This window comes from Schistocerca americana, chromosome 9, assembly GCF_021461395.2.
Source record: "Schistocerca americana isolate TAMUIC-IGC-003095 chromosome 9, iqSchAmer2.1, whole genome shotgun sequence".
NCBI lineage: Eukaryota > Metazoa > Arthropoda > Insecta > Orthoptera > Acrididae > Schistocerca > Schistocerca americana.
In genome coordinates, this window is record NC_060127.1 from 144,432,203 (window position 1) to 144,448,276 (window position 16,074).

The window sequence follows — 16,074 nt, forward strand, 5'->3', positions numbered from 1 at the left end:
TGAGAGGAATGTCGTTACACGTATTACCAAATGCATTGAGGTTGACGGACATAATTTTGAGCATTTATTGCATTAATGTGGTATTTACAGGTAATCACGCTGTAACAGAATACGTACTCAGAAATGATAAGTTCACAAAGGTACATGTATCACAATAGGAACATCCGAAATAAAATGTTCAAACGTACCTACGTTCTGTATTTTAATTTAAAAAACCTACCTATTACCAACTGTTGGTCTAAAATTGTGAGCCATGTGTTTGTAACTACTACAGCGCCATCTATCACAAAACGAAAAAAGTGGTCCAACTAAAACATTCATATTCCTTTATGTACTACACGAATATGTAATAAAAATAGGGGTTCCTATTTTTAAAAAAGCAGTTGATATCCGTTTGACCTATGGCAGCACCATCTAGCGGGCCAACCATAGCGCCATCTGGTTTCCCCGTTCAAGCTAGACAAGTTTCGTTCATTGTAGTTTTTTCGTTTGAAGCTTATTTCGTGAGATATTTCGCCCGGTCACGAACAATGGAGCACCTTGTATATCGGATGTACGTGGGTCGTTCAATAAACAATGCAACAATTTTTGTCTTGGCAAATTTCGGTGGAGACGATGCAGAATTTATATGTAAATTGAAGGCGGGGAGGGTGAGAAAGGAAAGGAAAGAGATGGCATCACTTCTGTCAGCTGCATCGGGACATTACGTGGAATCAGCTGTGACGAGTGAAGATGTGGGATTTCAACCCAGGATTTCCTGCTTACCCTGTTTTTGTAGTGGTAAAGCAAATAAAACTTTGTAATGTGTCAAAGTAAGACAATATTCTATAAAAAAATATTTCTGGTAAACTTAGTGCATTTTTTCAACATCACTTTTGTTTGTTTTACGCAAGTGGTGAAACAATAATAAAGCAAAAGAAATACTGCTTCGTTCAATACAGAACAACAACGGGCCACGCCCCTCATTGCGGGCGCGTTCCTCGCCGGTCCCATTGTACCTCGATTTAATGCCAGGTACGCCTTCACGTATGGTGGTGGATCCTCCACTGTCCTGGTCCTTGCTTGTTCAGAGTACTTATATGCAATAATTACAGTATCCTACGCGGTACACCGCAACTGGGTGGGGAATCAAGCCCGGCACCACCTAAAAATTTTCGTAATATGTTCGATATCTCGGATTTTGCATAATCAATGAATGACGTTCTGGTAGTAAAGCCCAAAGGTCTAGCACATTCTTACTGACCTCTCGGAACGGGTAAAGTACAGTCAGACCCCGAATCCAAGTCACTACATTGGTCTTCGTTCGGGGAAAACATAACTGCGAGAAGTAAAATCCGTGGTTCTATTGTTTGCGACACCACCCGAAGGAGGATCATGTTTTGGACCAAACACCAACCACACGGCCGCAGAAGGCCCGCATATCAGGCGATGTTCGTCTGTGTCTATAACACTGCACTGTGGACACAGTAGCGTATCCGCCATATGAATTGTATGCAACCTGGAAGAAGTCACTTATTTCCCATTTACTACCAGACACCGCAGTGTGCGCGTCCCCGTATCAAGATGTAGATGGTACACTGTGCGCCAGATCATTGACCATGTCGCTGTTGGTTTCGCCTCGCTACGGCATTACTTGGCCGTCCTCGAGTCAAGATGCTGTCTGTATCATGTGGCGTTGCCGTCCTGGTAGTCGGTAGTACCATATGTAGATAACTGTGTTTCACAAAAGAGATTCGTATGTGGGAAAGCGATGGTGAGATGTGCGGCACCGATACCGGTGCCAGACGAGAAGGTGGAGCCAGTTGGTCTATCAAGGTGCCCGTCAGACTTGTGTGGTGTCGTGACCACATCTCGATCATCGTGTTTACGTAAATAGCCACTGCTCGTTCGGGGACGTGGACTAGCCCAATGCCTCCACGACCTTTAGGCGGTGTGAGTGTTTCATACACGGCCTTGAAAAGTAGCCCTGTGTTCACAAAATATCCTAACGCCGCCAGGATTCGGCCCGCCAACACCACAGGCATAGGAAGAGCTTGGGACAGGTGGGGGATGCGTGAAGTTAGATGTTTGCAAAGGTGACCCATTGCATCATGTCGAGAGCCTGTCACTTCTAACACTCTCACGAATTGTTTGCAGAAGATGTCTGTAGCTTAGCGCCGCCGAGCGTCGAATGTCTGTAGTGAAGATAATTCCCAACCTTTTCATCCTGTCTGTCGGCTATAATGGTCCTACACTTCCCATCCGGAGTCTTCTCCCGATGTTCATCGCTCCCGACTTTGTCACGTTCATACGACTTCCCGTAGCCACACCATACAACTCAATCCAATGCAAAATCGCTCTTGCGTCGTCGCCCGACCGTACTACCTCACTAGGCAATTGCGGTAACCACTGGATCATTAGGGACAAAGCGTTATCGCAACTGCGAGGACTCTCTCAGTTCCCCTCACCGCCTATCCGCAGCCCTGTCCATTTCCTCCATGTTCGCTACAGACCGCCACAGGAGGTGAGACATATTTGTGCATGCGCACTGAGGAAGGTGGACCCATTGCCCACTAGGCACATCAGTTATGTGAATGTGGGGTGTCTGTTCTTTCGGAGATGTCCAAAAGGACATGCCTGTGTCCCAGATGGCGCAGTGGTTAACACTGCCTGCCTACCATGCGGGAGATCCCCGGTTCGAATCCCGCTGCACTACATATTTTCACTCGTCGCCGCTGATTCCGTGTGACGTCCCGATGCAGCTGCAACAGTGATCCTCTCCCTTTCTTTTCCTTTTTCCCCCTCTCCACCTTCAATTTACAATTAATGTATGTCCGAAGGAACAGACACCACGCACACAAACTGGGTGACCAAAAACTCAGTATGAATTTGAAAGATGAATAACTCACGCAATAATGTGGATAGAGAGTTACAAATTGACACACATGCTTGGAATAACATGAGGTTTTATTAGAACCAAAATTTCAAAAAATGTCCGACAGATGGCGCTTCATCTGATCAGAATAGCAATAATTAGCATAACAAAGTAAGACAAACCAAAGATGATGTTCTTTACAGGAAATGCTCAATGTATCCACCATCATTCCTCAACAATAGCTGTAGTCGAGGAATAATGTTGTGAACAGCACTGTAAAGCATGTCCGAAGTTATGGTGAGGCATTGGCGTCGGATGTTGTCTTTCAGCATCCCTAGAGATATCGGTCGATCACGATACACTTGCGACTTCAGGTAATCCCAAAGTCAATAATCGCACGGACTGAGGTCTGGGGCCGGCCGCAGTGGCCGTGCGGTTCTACGCACTTCAGTCCGGAACCGCATTACTGCTACGGTCGCAGGTTCGAATCCTACCTCGGGCATGGATGTGTGTGATGTCCTTGGTTAGTTAGATTTACGTAGTTCTAAGTTGTAGGGGACTGATGACCTCAGATGTTGAGTCCCATAGTGCTCAGAGCCATTTGAACCATTTTTTTGAGGTCTGGGGACCTGGGAGGCCAAGCATGACGAAAGTGGTGGCTGAGCACACGATCATCACCAAACGACGCGCGCAAGAGATCTTTCACGCGTCTAGCAATATGGGGTGGAGCGCCATCCTGCATTTTGGTTCTAATAAAACCCCGTGTCATTCCAAGCATGTGTGTCAATTTTTGCCTCTCTATCTATATTATTCCATGGTTTATTAAGTTTTCAAATTTATACTGACTTTTTGATCACCCGGTATATCGCAGAATTTGTTGTGAGACATCGTAGCATATTCGCACATCGGCTTCTATAGCGCCATGAAGATCCTACTGGTAGTCTTAAAAATGGCGTCTGTAATAAAGCTGCGTTCTAAGCAGAGAAATGTCACTGTTTCCCTTGGTGGTAAACCGCAGCAACGCAGATACTCAAAGGTGATTTCAGAATTTCTACGAAGGCCTTGCAGTGACCAAAAGCACGGTGAGTCGTCGGGCGAGGCGTCTGTCATCATCGGAACAAGGTCGTGCAAACCTGTACGATCTCCCGCGTGCTGGCCGGCCGCACACAGATATGACTCCTGCAGTGTTGGAACGTGAGGAAACTCACGTTCCAGGTGATCGACGGATCACAATGAAAAACCTCGCTGTCCAGCTGGACGCCTCTGTTGGCAGTGCTGACACGCTCGTGCACCAATTGGGGCTCTCGAAAATGTATACCCGCTGGGTTTCTCGACGGCTAACAGAAGACCACAAGGTGTGGTGTTACCGCCAGACACCACACTTGCTAGGTGGTAGCTTTTAAATCGGCCGCGGTCCGCTAGTATACGTCGGACCCGCGTGTCGCCACTATCAATGATAGCAGACCGAGCGCCGCCACACGGCAGGTCTAGAGAGACTTACTAGCACTCGCCCCAGTTGTACGGACGACTTAGCTAGCGATGCAACACTGACGAAGCCTCGTTTATTTGCAGAGAAGATAGTTAGAATAGCCTTCAGCTAAGTCAATGGCTACGACCTAGCAAGGCGCCATTTATCCTTTGCTATGTATCTAATGAAGCATGTACAGTAACAGGACCAATGTTCACCAATTGTGGATTAAAGTTAAGTATTCCAGCAGCTACGTACGTTTCTTTATAACATTCATTACGTATCCTGTTTCAGACCTCACGCCAGCCTGCGTGAGTTTAAGCGCGTGCCTTTCGGTTAACCGTCACTGTGGACTGGCTGTCTTGTCAGTCCACAACACAAGGAATAGCGAATGACCATCTGTGCGGAAAAACGCACGCGCTACGGAGCTGACCGTGACAATATTTTGTCGAAGATCGTCACAGGCGATGAAATATTGGTTCACCACTTCGAACCGGAAACGTAACAGCAATCCATGGAGTGGCACAAAACCAATTCTCCTCTGAAGAAAAGTCCGCAGCTCGTGGTCTCGCGGTTGCGTTTTCGTTTCCCGAGCACGGGGTCTCGGGTTCGATTCCCGGCGGGGTCAGGGATTTTCACCTGCCCCGAGATGACTGGGTGTTTGTGTTGTCCTCATCACTTCATCATCATCCAGGAAAGTGGCGAAATTGGACTGAGCAAAGGTTGGGAAATTGTACGGGCGCTGATAACCGCGCAGTTGAGCGCCCCACAAACCAAACATCATCATCATCATCATCTGAAGAAAAAGCTCTAAGCCGCAAACCACGACGGCCTTTTGGGACTCAGAAGGGGTTGCTCTGTTTGATGTTCTCCCTCATGGTGCAATGACCAACGCTGAGGTGTATTGTGCTGTGTGATAATGAAGAAACGATCTTCTGCGTGACAACTCAATGCCTCACGCAAGTGCGCCCTTCCGAGATGCAACTCACTAAACTGCTTTGCACTGTTCGTCCTCATCCATCCCGCACCCTGGATCGCGTACCTTCCACCTGTTTGGCCCAATGAAGGATGCACAACGTGAGAAGCAGTACATAGATAACGGGGGAGGGGGGGGCGGGCAGGGTGCAGAGGTTATTGATGCAGCCAGACATTGGCTTCGACGTAGTGTACCATGCGGTCATGCAGGTCCTCCCGATAAGGCGGCGTAACGCCGTCACACTGAATGGACATTATGTTGAAAAAAAGGCTGTACAGAAAAGTGAAGAACAACGTGGTGTACTGCAATCCTGAACAGAGCCAAACTGCTTCCAGAAAAAGATATGTTGCATTAGTCACTGAACGTTTCTCGTAAGTACACAGATTACTCTGAATCATGTTTTGTGTAAAGAAGGTAGTTTAGAGACGGGTAGTAAACAATATGTACAAGAGCAAAGGGTAGACAACCAAGAACGATGCGCTCGGATTAAAAGGGATGTAAGACAGGGAAGTACTCTTTCGCCCCTACTGTTCAACCCGTACATCGGAGAAGCAATGCTGGAGGCAAAAGACAGGTTCAGGAGTGCGATTAACATTCACGGTGAAAGGGTATCAATGATACTATTCGCTGATGATATTGCTATCCTAAAAGAAGAACAATTAGACGATCTTCTGAAAGGAATGAGCAGTCTAATGGGTTCAGAATATGGATTGAGAGCTGCCGGCCGCGGTGGCCGAGCGGTTCTAGGCGCTTCAGTCCGCAACCGGGCTCCTGCTACGGTCGCAGGTTCGAATCCTGCCTTGGGCATGGATGTGTGTGATGTTCTTAGATTAATTAGGCTTAAGTAGTTCTAAGTTCTAGGGGACTGATGACCTCAGATGTTAAGTCCCATAGTGCTCAGAGCCATTTGAACCATTTTGATTGAGAGTAGATCGAAGAAAGACGGAAGTAATGAGATGTAGCGGAAATGAGAACAGCGAGAAACTTAACATGACCTGCAGAAACGAATTTACCTTCCATGTAAAATATCCCAAGACTGTCAGATGGCTATACCCACAAGAAATTGAACAATGGTTTCCATAGGACGGGACCTCATGGGATATAAAGTACCGTACTAGAAGTAAGCAGTTAGTAAAAGTCAACAATTTTCATTATCTGGGATGTGTTATCACATACAACTGTCACAAAGACATTTGTGAACATGTGTATAATAATGTACAGCTACTTAAAAGACGCAAAAAATAACGTAAATGATGTTTCATAAAGTAATGGCTGTCCCCACACTACGTTCCGGGAGTGAGTCGTGAATCACTTACAAACGATGAACGTAAGGTCCTGTCAGCTGCAATGAGACTGTACCAGAGCAGACAGAACATGTGACATTAGGTAAGAATTAAACATTTAACCTAAGGAACGAAACTAAAGGCAACAGAAGAAAATGGAGGGAACATCTCTACAGAATGAACAGTGTCAGACTCAAAATTATTCCATACCATTGTGGCAGGAAGCTACAGCAACCAGTTTTGAATTATTTCGGGCTATAAACAGTAGTGGTTACGAAATTATTTAATGCCAATGACGCGTTTCACTCTTTTGTAGCAGCACTAGATTGTCTATAAAAGCAAGAAACCAATCAATTAATAAAAACTAGAGAAAGTCTTGCACGATTAAGCAGATAAAATGAACTGAAAGTAATAGAAACTTACGTAAAACTAATTAGATATAAAAAACATCGGTCATCAATCTATGTAAAATGGACAATGCACCCAACAGTAACTAGATATGTAACCCATCCGAAATGGAAACATATAAAATACAAGATGGACCTAGCTAAAAGAAAACCGCCAGTATATCAACTAGAAGATACAGACAGGTAGAAAATTTCACCGGCTTTCACGTGTTACCGGTAACTCACCACCTGAACCCACCATAGTAGTACAAAACAGGGCCACGTTTACAAAATAAACGCGGTATGGGCTAAACGCAGCGCAATGTCGTTCTGGTGTGGCAAGAGGTATCCAGGTGGCGCGCATTACCGGCGTAAGGCACATCTGCGAAATACAGACACAACAAGGCCTCAGACATGGCCAACGGATTCTGCTCAAATTTAGCAGGTGGCTTGTGTACAACCTAAAACGAAGGAATCTAAGTTATTTTGGGTCAACATCCCCGCGTTTTTGTGAAAATCGCCCCTAAAGGTTGTGAAGAGCAATCGACTCAAAATTGGAGGGATCGATAGATAATTGTAAATAGAGCATTTTTCACCATCGGGTGTGGGGTCCGCAAACGCAAACTTTTCCAGAAATCGAGGAAAGAAACTTATATAACTGCCGCTTCTGTAGCCACATGGTAAAAGATATTCGGCGACAGCGCTGATAGCGCACCGGCCAAGGTAACTGGCTGGGTCTCGAAGAGCCCGGGTTCGAATCTCGAAAGATAGGACACAACAAACAATAACTAGTTACTACAGCATAAACAGACGAGCTAATTACTACGAACTACATACAGTACTCGTCAGATGTTACTTACGGAAGGGTACTGTATTCATTCACAAAAGGTATTTCATTCGGTGCATTAACGACAAAACAATACCGACGGCAGCTGAGTACTGCAGTTCCACCAGCGAGGGCGCTGCCTATGGGCGGTGTTTCCTTTCTCTCTCCGCAATTGCAACGCAATGCGCAGCAGTACTATCAGCGCACTATATAAGCTGGAGCGGAGAACGTCTTCGTCGACCGTGTATGGCATCCCGGTCTCCTCTTTAAACTCCAAACCTACGCCCTGCCTATCAATTTTGTCCGTCTGGTCGCTTCCTTCCTCTCGCACCGTCCTTCCTATGTCACCCTCCACAACACCAACTCCCGTGTCTTTTATCCCACGGCTGGCGTCCCCCAGGCTTCTGTCCGCTCCCCTCTCCTTTATCTCTTGTATACAGCTGATACACCCAAGCCACCCCCACCAGTCCACCTTCTCCAATATGCTGATGACACCGCCTTCCTGGCTCTCTATCCTACCCTTCAACGGTCTCAACGTACCCTCCAAACCCACCTTAACCAGTTCACCACTTGGTGTAACCAGTGGTTCCTCCGTCTCAACCCCTCCAAAACCCAGGCAATCATCATAGGCTGCACCACTCGCTCCTTTCGCCTCCATGATTTCTACCTCACCCTTTATGGTCGTCCTATCCAACTCACCCCCACCCTGAAATACCTTGGCCTCACCCTTGACCGACACCTCACCTGGACCCCTCATCTCCTGACCATCCAGCAGAAAGCCCATTCTTGCCTCCGCCTGCTGAAACTCCTGTCTGGCCGGACATGGGGATTGTATCCTTCTACCATCCTCCACACCTACAAATCCCTCATCCGTCCTATCCTCTGTTATGCCAGCGTCGCCTGGATCTCCGCCCCCACCCGCTTTTACAAGGCCCTCCAAATCCTTGAACGCCATGCGCTCTGCCTTGCCTTCCGTATCCGCCTTCCTTCCCCCACATGGCTCCTGTATGAACTGATCCCCTGCCCCCACCTCCTCCTGTTCCTCCAACATCTCCGCATCCTTTACATTGTTCGCAGGCTTGATCCACCCCACCCTCTGGTTTCCTCCTTCCTCTCCACCCCCCGCCCATTGCCGCACCTCTATCGCTGTATCCCTCCCTCTCTCCACCTCCACACCCTCCTTCATCAGGGCAATTTCGAACGCGTCCCCCTTCTGGATGACGAACTTCGCCATGACATCTACCCTTCCTTCCAACTATAACCTGGCCTTGTTCCCCCCCCCCCTCTCCAGGGCCCCCTTTTCCTCTTTCCTCCTTCTCCGGATTTTCCTCCGTCCCCCCCTCCCCTGAGACCCTGCACCCCATGCTTGCCTCTCTCCTTCCCACATCCCTCCCTACCTGGCCCTCTTCCGCGCTTCCCCCGCTCCCCTCCCCCATCTCTTCCCCTCCCTCCCTTCTTCAGGTCTCCCTCATCTCCTAGCGCCTGGCAGATCCTCTGTATTGATCATCATCAGTGTGCCACATCAGTGTTGTGTTTAGTGCTGTTTCTCGTGTGCGTCAAGAGGTGTGATTTTAATTGTGTACTGCCTTGAGGTTCGCCGTCAATGTTACGTTATGTGCTATGCCATCCGTCGCTACCTTTATGCTCCTGTCGTACTGTGCCTTGTGTTCTTTTAACCGTCGCAGTGTGTGGCTTTTTGTGTGTGCTACTTTTAAACAGTTTTTTATCTCCATTTTACAGTCACCCCGTTTCTTGTCTATTGCCTTCCATGATGTTCCCCCTTTTTTATATCTATGTTCACCTTATTCTCTGCTTTGCTGTTTTTAAATGTCTTCTATTGTTTTGTTCTATGTCTTTCGGCTGAAGAGCAGCGCCTATGCTGCTGCCAGCCCGCCCCGATGGGGAATTGAAATACAATAAAGAAAAAAAAAAAGTTTTCGTCAGTCCTCGTTCGGCTCACCTGAAGATGGCTGGCAGTTGTCCAGCCGAAATATCGTGCAATGAAGTTTACGACGATCGCCTGCAAACCCAAAATCTTTTTGTACCTTATTATTATCATTCTTTATTGATTTACTTACATTATTGACCCTCCTATCCCTATCAATTGAGATATGGAAAGATACAAACGAAAAGAATAACATCCTCTAGGTTTCTTAGACATTCGAACCTGGGTTTTTTAATTCCGTGCCAGTTACCTTGGCCGTTGCGCTATCGGCGCTGCCGACGAAAAGCTTTTTGTATGTCGGTACAGAAGCGGCAGTTGTAAAAGTTTCTTACTTCGATTTCTGGAAAAGTTTGCGTTTGCCGACCCCATACCTGATTATGAAAAATGCTCTATTTACAATTATCTATCGATCCCGTCAATTTTGTGTTTATTGCTCGTCATAACGTTTAGGAGTGATTTGCTCAAAAACGAGGGGGTGTTGACCCAAAATATCTTAGATTCCTTCATTTTAGGTTGTACACAAGCGACCTGCCAAATTTGAGCCGAATCGGTTGGCCTTGTCTGAGGCCTTCCCCTTGAAAGATACATTAAGCAGACCACTGAAACCACATGAAACCAAAAGTGCATTAAGGTGTCCCTGTATAAAAAACGTATAATTAGGTAAAGTAATATCAAATAGCAAGTCAAAATATATTAAAACTGTCATACGGATTAAAATATTTAAATTTTAGATTGCGTGCACAGCGTATGTATACAAAACCAACAACCCAAATAGGAAAGGATCAGGAACAGGGGCAGTCGTAAACATTGCAAACCACTGACAAAGAACTGCTTCTAGTCATCAGAATAAAAATGTAAGTTACAGAACATAAAAAAGGTAACGTCACCTGCGATAAAATAAGGTCATTAATAAGCCCCCCTTTGAAATATACTCTGCTAACTCCATACACAACAAAACAAAGACCGAGCGAGGTGGCGCAGTGGTTAGACACTGGACTCGCATTCGGGAGGACGACGGTTCAATCCCGCGTCCGGCCATCCAGATTTAGGTTTTCCGTGATTTCCCTAAATCGCTCCAGGCAAATGCCGGGATGGTTCCTTTGAAAGGGCACGGCCGACTTCCTTCCCCGTCCCTCCCTAATCCGATGAGACCGATGACCTCGCTGTCTGGTCTCCTCCTCCATACAACCCAACCCAACCCAACAAAACAAAGAAGTTAAAAATTAGGCTGTCGACAAAATAAAATGGTATCACGGTAGCAACATCCCTAACACTGGAAGCATTGTATCATAACATACATGGATTATGCTGATCAGTTAATCGTTCAGCAACTTGTCTGTAACGACATAGAGATGCTTAACCATTTCCAACTCCTCGGCTGGATTCAACTTTTTCTCCTTCTGAGGAATGGGTTGCACTTTCAAGTTTTCTAGTGTGGAAGACTGGTGCCCGCTTGACTTAAGACGTTCAGCAAACGCAATATTCTGTTTAACCTGGCCTCTCTTAGTTAGCATGTTCTCGCAGAACCTGGTATTAAATATGCCGCCAGTCTGACCTGTATATGACATTTCACAATCGCTACACCCCAATTTGTATACGTCCGACCCTGCGTTGTTATCCTTACGGGCGCGTTCGTTGAGAATGTAATTAACCTGAGATTTATTGACAGTAATGAAAACAACACGCAAACCTGGTTATTAAAAAGCTTAACGAAATCATAAGAGAGATTCCCCATGAACGAGATATCCACAAATGTGGACCTCAAAAGCAGCGAGACGGGGATACCTCAGTGCTCAGCTACTGATGTTTTACCTTTACATACCTTATTGACAGTTGCAGGACTGTAGGAATTATTTGCAGCGATGATTTTTAAATTCGTTGACTTTCTACGGAGGATACGCTGAATGGTAGCTCTCTAATTCCATTCATCACAAATCTGATAAAACTCAACAGGAGGAAGCATCGATTATAGAATCGCTAGTCGTGGGTTTACGATGGATGCCAAATCGAATAATACCACGAGCGAGCTGTTTCTGACTAATTGATTGGTGTCTTGTTTATATAAACAATCTGACGAGGCCCCGAAAGAGTGAAATGTGTCACTGATATTAAATAATTTCGCAACCAAGAATATTTATATTCTAAAATAGTGGAAGACTACCTTACAAACTGAGTAGTTATAATCCAGTAGGCCGAAGGAGAATGGGAAGGCCAAGGAAGTAATAGGCGTTTGGCCTAATATTTGGCTGTGGCCGAGTGGTTATAGGAGCTACAGTCCGGAACCGCGCTGCTGCTACGGTCGGAGGTTCGAATCCTGCCTCGAGCATGGATGTGCGTGATGTCCTTAGGTTAGTTAGGTTTAAGTAGTTCTTGGGGACTGATGACCTCAGATGTTAAGTGCCATAGTGCTTAGAGCCATTTGAACCTAATATTTGAAGTGCAGAAGAAGGAAAGTTTCTTTATACGAGGAAATCCAGCCGTGGGCACGGCTAATGCAGTGCACATCAGTAATTTACCCCGCAAAATCTTCCTAATCGTTCGTCGTTATGGCATCCTCACAAAGATACTTTTGTGGAAATGGTGGAGAGTGTCGAAAGAAGAGTCTGCACGCTGCGTCACAGGATCGTTTCGCCAAAACGAGTGTACCGCGGAAAACTTCAACAAACACTGATTTGAGGCGCTATAGAAGAGTCGTTCTGCATCGCCTTAGTCACAAAAGTCCTGGAGCTTACTTTACTGCTGTAGCCTCACAGTACACTAGGCAGCACGTGGAAAACGAGGTACACTGATCACCCAGAACGTTGTGATCACCGACCTGCTATCGATATAATCCGTCCAGGCGACAGCAGCTTCACCTGGAGAAGAACGACTGCTAGTCAGACACACGCACGGTGCATGTAGTATCAGTGAGCGTCTAGTATCTTCAATGGGGAAGGGGCGCGACCTGTCTGACTTTGTCCAAGGGCAGACGGTGATGGCCCAGAGGCTCGCTACGAGCATTACGAAAATGCACGACCTGTCCGCTGTTCGATGAGTGTTGTGGTGAGTGTCTTCAGCAAAACCAAGTTGAAACCACGTCCAGACGACGTGATGTTGGACAGACTTGTGAAACAGAACAGGGGGCGAACTGTGGTGGACCTAACATCAGACTGTAATGCTGGGCAGAGTACAAGTGTGTCTGAATACACAGTGCACCGAACACTCCTAATGATGGGCCTCTGCAGCTGACGACCCAATCATGTGCCAACGTTCACAGCACGACGTCGTCAACTACGGCTAAAACGGGCACGTGACCATCGGCACAGGCCGTTGGCGCAGTGACAAAGAGTTGCAATGGTCTGATGAATCCCGATACCTTCTTCAACATGGCGATGGGAGGGCGCGAATCTGTCGTCTTCCAGGGGAACAGCTCCTTGAAACTTATACTGCGGAAAGGATACAAAATTAAATGAGCATTTGCCATTGTTGGCCGTCAGGCCCCACTCGGGGAAGTTCAGGCGGCGAGTGCAAGTCTTACTTCAGTCGACGCCACATTGGGCAACTTGTGTGTCAGTGATGAGGATGAGGACAACACAACACCCAGTCCACAAGCGGAAAATCCCCAACCCGGCAGGGAATCGAACTCGGGCCCGCCGCATGGGAGCTACTTAGCTAAGCAATTAGACGGGATGGAGACAAGTTGGCGGCGAACATTCACGTGGACATTCATGGGTCCAGTGAAGGTCGTGCAAAGCTCCATGTCGGCCAAGGAGTGTCGTAACTTCTTGCAGACTACATACACCCCTTCATGACGATCATGTTTCCCGACGGCCGCGGCATTTTTCAACAAGATAATGCGCCGTGTCACAATGTCAGGAGTGTGATGGAGTGGTTCGAGGAACACAGTGACGAGTTCCAGTTGTTTTGCTGGTCCCCCAAATCGCTAGATGTGATTGAATGTGGCGTCAGAGCCCATCGCTCCCCCTCCCTCGAATTTACGGAAATTACACCTAATTTGCACTTGTGTGTGCAGATGTGGTGCCAACTCCCTCCAGCGACTTACCAAGGCCTCACTGCCTCCACGTCTCGACGCACCGCCGCTGTTATCCGTGCCAAAGGTGGACGCACCGGCTATTGCGTAGGTGGTTATAATGTTCTGGTTGATCAGTGCTGAAGTTATGCCGGTGACTGAAAGTGCAGAAGAGTTTAATGCGACCATTGCAGAGGGTTATTCACAAGTACCTGCAGAGTTGCAGAAAACGATTGTGCGAAAACTACGTGATGTATAACGAAGCGATGGTTGCGTTCTGTGTTCTTAAATCCACTAAATCTGAGTCAGTTTAGAACGTTTCACTGATGATTTCGTACCGAATATCAGATAATAGATTCAAAAGAGAAAAAAATTCTTGGTTGGTACAACAAATGGCCTGACACTGGCTGCTTCTGTCGTGCGATGAGAAAAGGCTGGCTGTGAGGGCAGAAGGAGAGCCGAAATTACTCGCCACGAGCCCGAAGCGCGGCCAACGGTAATTACTGGCCCGAGCGCACGTCCGTGTGACGTCAACAGTGTGGTGTACGGCACCAACGACAAATACTCATCAGAGGTCTTTGGTAAAATCTATAACACTGTAGTAGGGAAGCTTGTAGGAAAGGTCTTTGGTAAAAGTTAAAGCGAGGGCCTAACTTCGACCAACGTTCGTCATTGTATACATGGCTCTTTGCTTGGTTTAATGCATTGAAGCAATAAAGTGACGATGTATACTTCATGTGTGACTTTCACCACAGTGATCATTGCAAAACATAAAGAATACGAAGTCCTTCATAACACGAACCGCGTTGAGTGCGAAAATGGTAATAAGCGGTTGAACTCTTACAAAGAAATAGTTGCAGCAATCAGCTACATTCGAAGAGACCGCACTGTGGATGATGTTCAGCCTACGTATAAAAACAAAAGATGTGGAAGGAGATGGAGATGTGAAAAGCCAAGTCTGTTCAAAATGTACATAAGTGAATGAAATTTTTTTTTGTTTTTTTTTTTTTTTTTGTTTTTATATTATCTATCTTACCTTCGTAAACTCCTCCTTGGGTGATTTATATATTGATTCACACGTTTTTGGAGTAATACGCAAAATAGTCCACAGTGGGAGTCGAGTACTGTATTGCAAGATGGAGTAACCATGAAAGGGTCATTAGCAAAATCAGCATTCACGATTTAAATAACGGTACACTGGACCAGGTGAGCATTTGTTCACGATTTGGATGATACATTTGCGAGAATTTGTTATCATGATCAAGAACAAAAATATTTACATAAGTATTTTATGTGATGTTTCGGAAAATCATACAGAAGATTGCAGTAAACGTCAAACACAACTGAATGGCAAAAAAGGCAGAACAACAAAGGTTTTTTTTCTTTTTTTCTTTTTTTCTTTTGAGTCATCGGCCTCCTGACTGGTTTGAAGCAGCCAGTCACGATTTCCTCTCCTGTGCCAACCTCTTCATCTTCATAGTGGCACTTGCAACCTACTTCATCAATTATTTTCTGCATGTATTCCAGTCTCCGTCTTCCTCTACAGATATTTTGCACTTACAGTTCCCTACACATACAAACCCACAAAATGTACCTACGTAAGTATTTCCTCCTGATAATGAGAACGAATTCTCGAAACGCATCATATTAAGCTGTAGATGATAAAACACACACACACACACACACACACACGCGTGCGCGCGCGCGCGCGCATACATACACATGTGCACTAATGAATGTCATCAGATCTTGAGAAATAAAACACGGTTAAGTATTAATTCTCAAGTTGTTATTTCGTAACGATCGGACAGAGGAAGATGAGTAAGGAAGTGACAAATGAAAAACAATTTTGACAAAACAAGATAAACTGCGTATCACTAGGCTCTCAGGCTTTTAAGTAAAAAATACATGTTGTTATTCAAAGACTTACACTTATGCATCGCGCATACAAAAAAGAAAAATTAATCTTGTAGCAAATTTTAGCTTGCGATTTAAATGAAACGCTATAAGTTAAATCGAATATCGTAAGATTGGCCATCGACCTGCCGACTCTTCAACCTATTCAGGGCTATACAAGTCTTACACTTCTCATTATGGTTGGGATGTAACGTTTTACAAGCTATAATTTTACATCCCGGGAGAAGCCTGCTCTCAGCCCTACAATAGCTGCATCCTGTCTTTTTCAAAGGCGTTTCTAAGTTCCCTGATGTCAGTCCTTGCGGACGCTGTTTTCACCCCAACTGTGGATGGTCTCTTTACTATTCCAGTTTCTTTCTGTCCTTGCTCGCAGCAGTTTCTGTTCGAATGGGATGTGATGCTGTTCCTAC